The sequence below is a fragment of the Equus caballus genome, chromosome 21 (assembly GCF_041296265.1).
Source record: "Equus caballus isolate H_3958 breed thoroughbred chromosome 21, TB-T2T, whole genome shotgun sequence".
NCBI lineage: Eukaryota > Metazoa > Chordata > Mammalia > Perissodactyla > Equidae > Equus > Equus caballus.
Window position 1 is genome coordinate 11,633,647 of NC_091704.1, and position 12,765 is coordinate 11,646,411.

At 47.9% G+C, this 12,765-nt stretch overlaps 1 long non-coding RNA gene across 1 annotated transcript in view; it reads left to right on the forward strand.

Moving 5' to 3' along the window:
* LOC138919738 (uncharacterized) overlaps positions 1-12,765 on the forward strand; it is a 56,930-nt gene that overhangs the window by 28,202 nt on the left and 15,963 nt on the right. Inside the window, exon 9 of the long non-coding RNA XR_011430196.1 lies at positions 9,077-9,349. This is a non-coding gene — a long non-coding RNA (uncharacterized lncRNA). The remainder of the gene's footprint in view (positions 1-9,076; positions 9,350-12,765) is intronic.

Consider the following 12,765-nt stretch of genomic DNA (forward strand, 5'->3'; position numbering starts at 1 on the left):
TTCTTGGGATTCTGATTGGGATAGCATTGAACCTGTATATTGCTTTAGGTAGTATGGACATTTTAACTATGTTTATTCTTCCAATCCATGTGCAAGGAATGTTTTTCCATCTCTTTATGTCATCGCCTATTTCTTTCAAGAAAGTCTTGTAGTTTTCATTGTATAGATCCTTCACTTCCTTGGTTAAGTTTATCCCAAGGTATTTTATTCTTTTCGTTGCGATTGTGAATGGGATAGAGTTCTTGAGTTCTTTTTCTATTAGTTTATTGTTAGTGTATAGAAATGCTACTGATTTATGCACGTTAATTTTATACCCTGCTACTTTGCTGTAGTTGTTGATTATTTCTAATAGTTTTTCTGTGGATTCTTTGGGGTTTTCTATGTATAAGATCATGTCGTCTGCAAACAACGAGAGTTTTACTTCTTCGTTACCTATTTGGATTCCTTTTATTTCTTTTTCCTGCCGAATTGCTCTGGCCAGCACCTCCAGAACTATGTTGAATAGGAGTGGTGAAAGTGGGCACCCTTGTCTTGTTCCTGTCCTCAGAGGGATGGCTTTCAGCTTTTGTCCATTGAGTATGATGTTGGCTGTGGGTCTATCATATATGGCCTTTATTATGTTGAGGTACTTTCCTTCTATACCCATTTTACTGAGGGTTTTTATCATAAATGGGTGTTGGATCTTGTCGAATGCTTTCTCTGCATCTATTGAGATGATCATGTGGTTTTTGGTTTTCATTTTGTTGATGTAGTGTATCACGTTGATTGACTTGCGGATGTTGAACCATCCCTGTGTCCCTGGTATAAATCCCACTTGATCATGGTGTATAATCTTTTTGATGTATTGCTGTAATCGGTTTGCCAAAATTTTGTTGAGGATTTTTGCATCTATGTTCATCAGTGATATCGGCCTGTAGTTCTCCTTCTTTGTGTTGTCCTTGTCAGGTTTGGGGATCAGAGTGATGTTGGCTTCATAGAATGTGTTAGGGAGTTCTCCATCTTTCTCAATTTTCTGGAACAGTTTGAGGAGAATAGGTATTAAGTCTTCTTTGAATGTTTGGTAGAATTCTCCAGAGAAGCCGTCTGGTCCTGGACTCTTATTTTTGGGGAGGTTTTTGATTACCGTTTCTATTTCCTTACTTGTGATTGGTCTATTCAGATTCTCCATTTCTTCCTGATTCAGTTTGGGGAGATTGTAGGAGTCTAGGAATTTGTCCATTTCTTCCAGGTTGTTCAATTTGTTGGCATATAGTTTTTCATAGTATTCTCTTATGATCTCTTGTATTTCATTGGTATCTGTTGTGATTTCTCCTCTGTCATTCCTGATTTTATTAATTTGCGATTTCTCTCTTCTTTTCTTGGTGAGTCTGGCTAGGGGTTTGTCAATTTTGTTAATTCTTTCGAAGAACCAACTCTTTGTTTCATTGATCCTTTCTATTGTCTTTTTTGTTTCAATATCGTTTATTTCTGCTCTTATTTTTATTATTTCCCTCCTTCTACTGACTCTGGGCCTTGTTTGTTCTTCTTTTTCTAGTTCTGTTAGGTGTCGTTTGAGGTTGCTTACGTGAGCTTTTTCTTGTTTAGTGAGGTGAGCCTGTATTGCGATGAATTTCCCTCTTAGGACTGCTTTTGCTGCATCCCAAATGATTTGGTATGTCGTGTTCTCATTTTCATTTGTCTCCAGATAATATTTGATTTCTTCTTTAATTTCTTCAATGATCCATTGTTTGTTGAGAAGCGTGTTGTTTAGTCTCCACATTTTTGCACCTTTCTCTGCTTTTTTCTTGTAGTTGATTTCTAGTTTAATAGCGTTATGATCAGAAAAGATGCTTGATATTATTTCAACTCTCTTGTATTTATTGATGTTTGCTTTGGTTCCCAAAATATGGTCAATCCTTGAGAATGTTCCATGTGCACTTGAGAAGAATGTGTAACCTGCTGTTTTTGGATGAAGTGTTCTATATATATCTATTAAGTCCATCTGGTCTAATTTTTCATTTAATTCTATTATTTCCTTGTTGATTTTCTTTCTGGATGTTCTGTCCATTGGTGTTAATGGTGTGTTGAGGTCCCCTACTATTATTGTATTGTTGTTGATGTCTTCTTTTAGTTCTATTAAGAGTTGCTTTACAAATTTTGGTGCTCCTGTGTTGGGTGCGTATATATTTATAAGTGTTATGTCTTCTTGGTGGAGAGTCCCTTTTATCATTATATACTGTCCCTCTTTGTCTTTCTTTATCTGTTTTGCTTTGAAATCTACCTTGTCTGATATTAGTATAGCGACACCTGCTTTCTTTTGTTCATTATTAGCTTGGAGTATTGTTCTCCATCCCTTCACTCTGAGTCTGTGTTTGTCTTTGGGGCTGAGGTGTGTTTCCTGGAGGCAGCATATTGTTGGATCTTGTTCTTTGATCCATCCTGCCACTCTGTGTCTTTTGATTGGGGAGTTCAATCCATTTACATTTAGAGTGATTATTGAGACGTGGGGACCTACCACTACCATTTTGTGTCTTGTTTTCCGGTTTTCTTCAGTTTCCTTTGTTTCTCGTCCCATGGTTTAATCTGTTCTGATGTAGAGCTGCTACTCTCTGTTGTTGTCCTTCTACTTATCTCCTCTGCTCTTGGTTTTGTAGCCCCTTTCCTTTTTTGGATTTGTCAGGAATGAGGGTTTTCCTGAGGATTTCCTGAAGAGGAGGTTTTGTGGCAATGAACTCCCTTAATTTTTGTTTATCTGGGAAAGTTTTTATTTCTCCATCGTATTTGAAGGATATTTTCGCTGGGTAGAGAATTCTCGGCTGTAGGTTTTTGTCCTTCAGATTTTTGAATATATCATTCCACTCTCTTCTAGCCTGTAAAGTTTCTGCTGAGAAATCTGCTGATAGCCTGATGGGGGTTCCTTTGTAGATTAGTTTCTTTTGCCTGGCTGTCCTTAATATTTTCTCCTTGTCGTTGACTTTTGCTAGCTTCACTACTATATGCCGTGGAGTTGGTCTTCTTGCATTGATAAAGTTTGGAGATCTATTGGCTTCTGTCACCTGAAGATCCATCTCCCTCACCAGATTTGGGAAGTTCTCAGCCATTATTTCTTTGAATAGGTTTTCTGCCCCTTTCTCCTTCTCTTCTCCCTCTGGTATACCTATAATCCTTACGTTGCATCTCCTAATTGTGTCTGATAATTCTCGGAGAGTTTCTTCATTTCTTTTAAGTCTTGCTTCTCTCTCCTCCTCTGCCTGCAACAATTCTATATTGCCATCTTCCAAATTGCTAATTCTTTCCTCCATATTATCGGCCCTACTGTTCAGAGCATCTAGATTTTTCTTAATCTCCTCTATTGTGTTCTTCATTTCCAATATTTCTGTTTGGTTCTTCTTTATCGTATCAAACTCTTTTGTGACATAGCTCCTGAACTCGTTGAGTTGTCGGTCAGAATTCTCTCTTAACTCAGTGAGTATTTTAATGATGGCTGTTTTGAAGTCATCATCATTTAGGTTATATATCTCATTTTCTTTGGGATTGTTTTCTGTGTATTTGTTACTTTCTTTCTGTTCTGGAGATTTAATGTATTTTTTCATATTGCTTGATGATGTTGATTTGTGCCTCCGCATGGAGATAGAGTTTAGTTGCTCCTTTCACTTGTTTCAGCTGCTGCGGTGGGGGGAGCAGCTGTTTATACTTCACCAACCAGGAACCCTGTCCGTAGTTGCTAACTGGGCCTGGGCCCCTCTTCGTAGCCACAGTGGCCCTTTGGATTCCCTCCTCTGCCGTGGGGGCCGTCACGGGGGGCTTCAGGCTGCAGGGGCCTACTGTTGTTGCCCACCTAGATGCGCTCTCTCCTTGGGGTCTGCAACGGTGTTATGGGCTTTTCCAGCGGCCAGGGGTGGGATCACTTATATTTGTCGCTCCGTTGCTGTCGGCACCCACCAAATCTCACTTGTCCTCTATGGGTCGCAGGAGAGCTATTGGCATCTTCTACAGTCTGTGGTTAGTACACCTAGCTATGCTGCTTTTGCCCTGGGGTCTTCCAGCCTTGTGGCTGGCGGCTGGGTGCCTTCTACTGGTGCTGTGCAGAGGCTTTCCCTAAGGCTTCTGTGAGCCTGTAGGGTTTCCCCCTAGGCTACTAAGCTGGGTCTCTGGAACTCTCTCCAGCCCCAGTCCTCTCCGAGATCTCCGGCAATCCCTAGCCTCACCGGGTGGGCAACGGCAGCTGGGGGTCGCCCCGTCCTCTGGGCTTCTCTCCGGGCCTCTGCCGGGAGCTCTGAATGCTCAGCGTGGCCCCTCTGCTACCGGCAGACAGAGAGTTTTGTCTGCTGCCTGGCGTAGCTCCGGCGCTTCCCCTCCGGGTCGCCGGACCCGCCTTTGAAAGTTCCCCCGCCCCGGTCCTCTCCGAGATCTCCGGCAATCCCTAGTCCCACGGGGCGGGCAACAGCAGCTGGGGGACGCCCCGCCCACTGGGCTTCTGTCCGAGCCTCTGCCGGGAGCCCTGAGTGCTGGGCGTGGCCCCTCTGCTAATGGCAGACAGAGAGTTTTGTCTGCTGCCTGGCGGAGCTCCGGCGCTTCCCCTCCGGGTCGCCGGACCCGCCTTTGAAAGTTCCCCCGCCCCGGTCTTCTCCGAGATCTCCGGCAATCCCTAGTCTCGCGGGGCGGGCAACGGCAGCTGGGGGTCGCCCCGCCCTCTGGGCTTCTCTCCGGGCCTCTGCCGGGAGCCCTGAGTGCTCAGCGTGGCCCCTCTGCTACCGGCAGACAGAGAGTTTTGTCTGCTGCCTGGCGGAGCTCCGGCGCTTCCCCACCGGGTCGCCGGATGCGCCTTTGAAAGTTCCCCCGCCCCGGTCCTCTCCGAGATCTCCGGCAATCCCTAGTCCCCCGGGGCGGGCAATGGCAGCTGGGGGTCGCCCCGCCCTCTGGGCTTCTCTCCGGGCCTCTGCCGGGAGCCCTGAGTGCTCAGCGTGGCCCCTCTGCTACTGGCAGACAGAGAGTTTTGTCTGCTGCCTGGCGGAGCTCCGGCGCTTCCCCGCCGGGTCGCCGGATGCGCCTTTGAAAATTCCCCCGCCCCGGTCCTCTCCGAGATCTCCGGCAATCCCTAGTCCCCCGGGGCGGGCAACGGCAGCTGGGGGTCGCCCCGCCCTCTGGGCTTCTCTCCGGGCCTCTGCCGGGAGCCCTGAGTGCTCAGCGTGGCCCCTCTGCTACTGGCAGACAGAGAGTTTTGTCTGCTGCCTGGCGGAGCTCCGGCGCTTCCCCACCGGGTCGCCGGATGCGCCTTTGAAAGTTCCCCCGCCCCGGTCCTCTCCGAGATCTCCGGCAATCCCTAGTCCCCCGGGGCGGGCGTCTCTCTGGGACCCTCCGGGCGCCCCGAGCACCAGGCTGGGTCTCCCCGCCAATGGCGGGGAGAGACTCTCCCCGCGGGCTCAGGTGTGCAACTCCAAAGTTTCCCTCTGCGTTTAGGAGTAATTGCAGGGGGTTTAAGTAGGGTTCTGGTCACCTGTTTCCACCGTCGCTCCTCTGTTGTGTTCTCGCTCCTGCCCTAGATGTGTGTGGATCCTCTGGGGGCGTCCGTTGGAAGAAAGCCACTTGCGGGTACTAGGCTGCCCGTCGGGGTCGGAGAGTTTTCACCTATTTCCACATCCTCCCGGAGGAAAGTCCGTCCGCCTTCCGATGTATAGTCGCGTGGGTGTCTCAGACGTCCTGAGATGCTGTCTGGATATCCTTTGTCAAGCGATAAGTGTCCAAATAATTGTAGACTCGAAGGGTGAGAGACAAAGAGGACTACTCACGGCGCCATCTTGGAATCCACCTCTTAGCTGCGCTTTTAGTTTGGAAGATGTAGCTACGAACTTGCCAGACAGACTTACAAGGTAGCCAGTCCAGAATCTAGAGCAGAGAAATGGATAGAAACTGAAACTTGATGACATCAGCTGAGCCCCAATATGAATCCTCCTGCGTGAGGGCAGCCTTACTCCCAGAGCTTTTTCAGGTGCCTGAGTCAACAGATCCTGTTTTTAAAGTCAGTTGAATTGCGCTTGCCATCATTTACATCCAAAGAATCCCTCACAGCGTAAGGGGGCTCTCCATCCCTGGCTCCCTCTTCTGTGCTAGCACTCTGAATATATATTACCTTCTCTGTCCTTCAGGTCGTGCCCTTCTATAAAAGAGGGTAAAGAAACCTACTTCAAAGCATTGTAAAGTTTAAATGGGATAATATACATAAAAAGCATAAATTTGTTTCACAACATTGAAGTACAATAAGCAGTACTTAATTTTTCTAAATTAAATTAAATCTGGCTCAAAGACCCCATTTTCAAGGGTAGGAAGATATACAATAGTAGTCATTAATGGGAGCTTTTTGCCTATTTAGTTAAGTATTCACCATCAAATATGTAGGTAAGAGCCTGTGATCTTGAGTCCATCTTGGTTGCCCCTGGGATTTTCATTGCCCAAGCCCTTCAGGCCCATTGAAAGGCCAGTGGCTGCACAGCCTCTGTGCTAAGTGTGAGCAATGCCGTGTCTTGCGACAGCTCTCAAGATGATGGGGCTTGATGATTAGTCATCTCAGCATCATCACTTCATCCCTTAAAACATTGTGCTGTCTGCTAGAGGACTTCCACACAGAACCCGTCCACCTAAGGGACTCGTGTCTACATCCTGATTCTCAGGGTCTTGGAGCCACTGCTACCTTTAGGCAACTCTCCTTCTCTCACCCCAGCACTTGTGTCAACCCCTATCTCCTCTCTCCTTGGAGCAGCCAGCTAAAGTCTCCTCCCACATGAGGGTCTGGACAGGACTGTACAACAGGTGTCTCACAACTTCTGCTTGGGTTCAGGAAACATGAAAGCCATTAATAACTCCTGAACCCAGAAGCCCAGAACTTCCTGTAAGACAAATGAGGAAAGGTAACTTTTATTCCTTCTGGAATCCCCTCAGGTGGAGGGTAGAAACAGCATTATCCTGCTTCAAATGAAGGTTGCCTCAAGCTGGGCAAGAATCCCTGCAAAGGAAAATTACCTACTCTTGTCAGCCCAACCCCCTCCCACAGTGAAGCATTGCTAAACTTGCATAATACTCAGTTCCTTCTCTACCTCCTGGCCCCCATAGAAGGAAGGAACAGACCCCGAGTCTCCTGGGAGAGATAGGGAGGCAGCCTCCACAAATCTCTGAGCTTCCACTTGGCCTCCCTAAGGAAGACCAAACGTGTCCTTGTGACCCCAGGAAAATAGCCTAAATTAGGCTCTGATCCAGGGCCAATGGAAGTTCCAGAGGAAAGGCCTCAAGAGGAGCCCCGGGGCCAGCCCCGTGGCCAAGTGGTTAAGTTCGCACGCTCCGCATTGGCGGCCCAGGGTTTCACTGGTTCGGATCCTGGGTGTGGACGTGGCACTGCTCCTCAGGCCACATTGAGGCGGCGTCCCACATGCCACAACTAGAGGGACCCACAACTGAAATATACAACTATGTACTGAGGGGATTTGTGGAGAAAAAAAGAAGGAGAAGATTGGCAACAGTTGTTAGCTCAGGTGCCAATCTTTTAAAAAAAAAAAAAAGAGAGAGAAGAGCCCCTTCTCATAGCCTGGGCCCCTTCATTGTGGCTGCAGATTACGGCACAGTTCTGAGTGTTAATCCATGTGAAGGCTGCCTCAAGAAAGCTGATTCCCTTAGGCAGCACCTGGTACCAGAGAAATTCACAGTGCCTGAAGCTGAGATCTGGGGTTCCCATACCCAAGCCACATCAAGGTACCAGTCAATTCATGCATTTTATTCGCCCTGACATTAGGTTTGGAGTGTGGGCTTGAGGGTATAAAAATTCAGGTAACCCATTCCCATCACATTCTGTGTCACTGAAAATTCTTCAGGTGCCACAGAGTACCATGTAAATGAGACCCCCACCCCCACCCCCCACGCCCCCCAAGCTGCACAGCACTGATCTCTGGGTATAAGCAGCAAGCCCATGAAATCTAGAGAAATTCCTCCTCATCTCTCCAGTCACTGTTCAGCTAATATGTTTTCCTTCTTTTGGTAAGAGTCCTGCTTTCCCATAGGAACTGGAATCTGGGAGAAAGGAAAACAGTACTAGAAGCAGAACAAGAGTGTGGGATCACTCCTGGGTGGTACTGTCACCTCATTTGGACAGTTCACTGCCTAGATGTGCTGAGTGTGCAAATTCTGTCTCGTTGCCTCATCCAGTGTTTCTCTGAATAGAAGCAAATATCTGGGCACCAGGTATGACTTGTCTTGTGACCCCAGCCAGTAAGTCAGCCCTTTTGAGCCACCACCTCTCCCTTGGTTAGAAGCTCTTTGGCAATGGGTTCGTGGAAAACATCCCAGAATGGGAGCTACATGCTGAATTCCCTAGTACTGGCTTTGCCATCGATTGTGTGATCCATTCTCTGATGTTCAAGCTGTGAGAAGCAAATTTGAAATGATGGATGTGCTATATTAAATATACCAATAAGAGCAGAAGTTAAACCTTGCAAGCTGTAGGGTTTGCTTCCTCGATAAGCCTGGCTATCTCTATGGGAACTGAAGGTTGCTTCTTTAGGCCTATAGTCGGGGAGCTAGAGCAGAGTGGAGATTTGGTGGCGGAGCGAGGATGAGCCGTCTTGCTCCTAATTTTTCCTCCCCTCTAAGTCTGAATACTGGCAGTGGTGAGGCAGGTGGTTCTAAGGGCTCCTTTCACTTTACCGTTCATGATGACCCCACACCGCCTTTACCTCCATGCCACCTTTCCCTGCTTCTTTGGATGCTTCAATCTCTTTGATGTTTTTCTTACCAGACGTTTCTCCGCTTAGCCATTAAACAGCTTTACCTTTGATGACGTGGATATGGATGAGCACAAGGATCCACTTGGTCCCTTTGGTCACTTTTGCTTCAGTGAACTCAGTGGGATGTCCAAGAAGAAACCCTTGTGTTAGGAAGAGTTCTAAGAAGGTTCCAAAGATCCCTTCTTTTGCTAGTCACACCCTTGTATAAACTGCTCCCCTTGAGTGTAAGCTGGACCTCGTGATTTGCTTCTGACTAATAGAATAAGGGAAAGGTGATGGGATATCATTTCCCTCGTTAGTTTACAAGATTGTGACTTCTGTCTTGCTAGCAGACTCTCTCCTGGCTTTGATGAAGCAAGCTGCCATGGTGGAGAGGCCTACATGACAAGGAACTGAAGGTTGCCTCCGGCCAACTCCAGCCAACGGCCATCCAGGAATTGAGGCTCTCAGTCCAACAGGCCTTGAGGAACTGCATCCAGCCAGCAGCTATAGAAGTGAGCGAAGAAGTGTGTATTTCCCCAGTCCAGCCTTCAGCTGAGACCCCAGCCCCAGCTGCCACCTTAATTGCAGCCTTGTGAGAGACCTTGGAGCAGAGAACCCAGGTAGGCCTTGCCTAGATCCCTCACCAACAGAAACTATGAATTAATAAATACTTGGTTTTTTAAGCCACTAACTTTTGGGGTATTTGTTATATAGTAACTAACACACCCCTAAATTACTGTAACCTTGGTGTAAGATGTAGCATGGCTGGGAAGGCAGGCACCAAATGAGAGGACAACCTCCTTGACAACATTCCTGGAGATACTGTCTTCAATCTCGAAGACTATCCCAAGTTCTCTTAGCTGCAGTGGTATCATTGTGCTCCCCCCAGCCCTGATTAGTCTCCAGGAGGTGAGGCCTAGGTAAGGTAATGCTGGGTGGAGTGGATGGCCAGGATGTGGGGTGTTAATCTGTCTGGAAGGGACATTTTGAGCTCGAAGTGACCCTCAGGGATCATGAGGTGTGATGATAAGGTCATTCTTCCCCTCCTCATTTTTTCTTTCCTTTTCCACTCACTCCACCATTCCTTTTTCCCTACTTGTTGTCTCCTTTTGCCCCAAATTCTGGGTGGCTGCCTGACGACCATTCCTACAAATGATAGCCAGGTGATCTCTTGGTCTTGCAATAATTCTACCAAGCTGGGCATCCTGAGGAAGTTTCCCTCGGGGGCGTCTCTGCCCTTTCCTTGAGGTGTCCTCACATGCAGGGAGACCTCATTGTTGAGCTCAGAATGTGCCTTCCAGACAGATTACCACCCCACATATAACAGATTCTTCGGTGGGACCCACCCAGTTCCTGGACCCTGCCCTGGCCACTCCAGTGTCCACAATCGCAAAACCCACCCATACGCACACCTGCACTGACTGCTCACCTGTGAGATACTCAGGAATCAGCAACTTTTTCTAAATGAAGGTAAGTTACCGTTTTCAGGAAAAGATTCATATCTCTGGTCCTTTTCAGAGCTGCAAGGTCTCTCCTCCCGTCTGCTCCAGGAAGGGTAGAGGAAGGGGAAGGGTGAACTGCCCCCCATTTTCGTTAGGGTCAGCTGAGGCGTGGGGACGCGGCCCACCACCCAGACCTCCTGAGGGAGAGAAAGGCTCTTAGGAGCAGGTGACATTCATTCCTCACCAAGAGATCCAAGAGCAACATTTCCCCCTGCCACTCACCTCAGGGCCTAAACACCCCCACACTTCCAATTCCAAAACTTTCTGAGGCAACAAGGGGAAATTCTGGCTGTATCCTTCCAGAGGAACGCATCCCACCCTGCAGCTGTGTATAGTTCAGGATAGTGAGGGAGCAGATGGAAAGACAAGTTGAGCCAAGTTCTGGACTTGAAGGGTTCTTCTCATTTTGAGAAGGCCCGGAAGTTTTTAGAGTAAACTTTTTGTACTTTTTATGAAAAAGTAAAGTGTTTTAAGTACAGGACATCTGAGTAAGGTCAAATACAGGACCCAAGATAAGACTGAGAAAGCCACTGTCAGGCCCCCTACAAGGGACTGGTCATCTTGCAGAAACCAAATGAGGAAATCAGTCAGAGCTGACTTCCCTCCTTCCTTTCCCTGAGCATAAGCGCTGGGAACCCCAAACCCACTCCCCCAAAGCACCACACAGAGAACACTACTCTCTCCTAGCAGAAGCATTTATTGAGGACGATCAGTATTCTTGGTTGTGCTAACCATGGTTCTCATCAGAGGATGTGTTCTCGTGAAAATGGCAATGCTTTCTCAACAAGGACTGAATGATTTCTTTGGGGACATTTTTCCTCCCTGGAAGTGTTGGAGAAGCATTTCCTGTTTGAATAGAAGAGTCAGATCTCTGAACACAGTGCTTTCATTAGAGGTGAGGGTGGCCGGAGGGACGTGGCATACATCATGCATGCAGGTGGGTCTTGGATGGGGCACAGACTCCCTTTAGGGTGGGGAAGGGGGTTGACTCTGGCATAAATGCTGGTCCTTGAAGGCCACAACTTTCCAGGGCTGTCTGATCCTGTCTCTTTTCTGTCTAACCCTTGTACGAAAACTCTTGTCAGGAGGGACAGCATCTTGGCTGCAGGATGTGGTCCTTGCCCATTCCCCTGGCTGTGGGTCAGAGAGAGCCCCGTAGTTGGAGGGATGTCCCTCGTCAGGCTCTACCTGGGCCTGCAGTTCCCCCTTCTGCTGACTTAACTCTGCAGCCTCAGGTTCGTATCTCCATGCCGGTTTCTCCTCTAGGATCTTCCCGATGGCTGCCATGAGCTCATGAGCTTCAGGAGGCCCACAGCTCACGAGAGCTGCACTTTGAGCTGGGTCTCAGAGCGGTGCAAAGGTTGACGTGAACTTGGCTTTTTGCTGGGGACTTTCCTGCCCTGTGATTTTTTTCTTGGAATTAATCCACTGAAAAAACTGCCTCATTTTTTTTCTGAAGTAACTTTCAGGAGGAAACTGTTCATTCTGTGACAGATACGGGAAAGTGCCCTCTAATTCTCTGTCCTCAATAGAGTGGCTCTTCTTTCTGGCTTTAGACGTCCCAACTCCTGAATCCTCGCTTCCACATTCTCCTGCTCTGGAGTCCAGAGGTCTCACTGTCTTTGCAGCTGGTGGGAAATTCCTATCCTGGCATTTCCATGAGACATGCTTAGAGGCCCAGGGTTCCCGCCAATCCCCATTGTCCTCCAAGTGGACTTGCAGCACCTGGGAAGCTCCCATGTCCCCACTGGAGACGCTCTGGGACTGAGTCAGTGAGGAGTCGGAAGGCAAGCTATCTGAAGTAAGGGATATGTCAGCGGGAGAGCCTTTAGGCTGGCTATGTTCCCTGCTCTTCAATTGAAACTTCAACTCGGTAAGGAGCTGTTTTTTAATGTCTGATGGCTTGGAATCTTGGGGAACTGGTATTTTTGGTGAGGGACATTGACTGGTCAGGGTAGTTTCTACTTTGCTCACATTGATATTTACCATTTGGGAGCTTCCCAACTTGTTGGTTGTCAAGATGTCACAAGATTGTGATGTAAGAACGCACAGCTCCTCAGCCTTGAATATCTCCCTGAAGTTCATGGTGGACGTGGAAAAATGTTTTCAATTCTTCTCCACCATCTTTTGGCCCTGAATCATGTCCTCTCTATCACTGGAACTCACATTCTCATCCCTTGGCACATGTCCAGCCCCAGCTTGCCTTGTGGGCACCTCTCGGCTGCATCTGTTATTGTCTAGTGCAGTCTTACTCTGACTCACTTTGTCTATAAAGCTGTGTGTGAGGATCTCTGAAGTCTGTCTGCCATGCTCGATTGACTGGATATCCTTGGCAAGCTCCTGGTCGCTATCAGAGTGGGATGGTTTTAGGGCCCCCTGTCCTTCGTTGCCCGCAGATGAGGTAGCAGGGAGTGGAAGATCCAGGATGGGGACTGAATTCGTTGTTTGCACCTTATTTCCCTGAAAACTTTTAGAGCTTCCCTCAAGGGGCTTGGAAACCTCAAATTCCTTTCCCTTACTTGGAGTCTTATTTC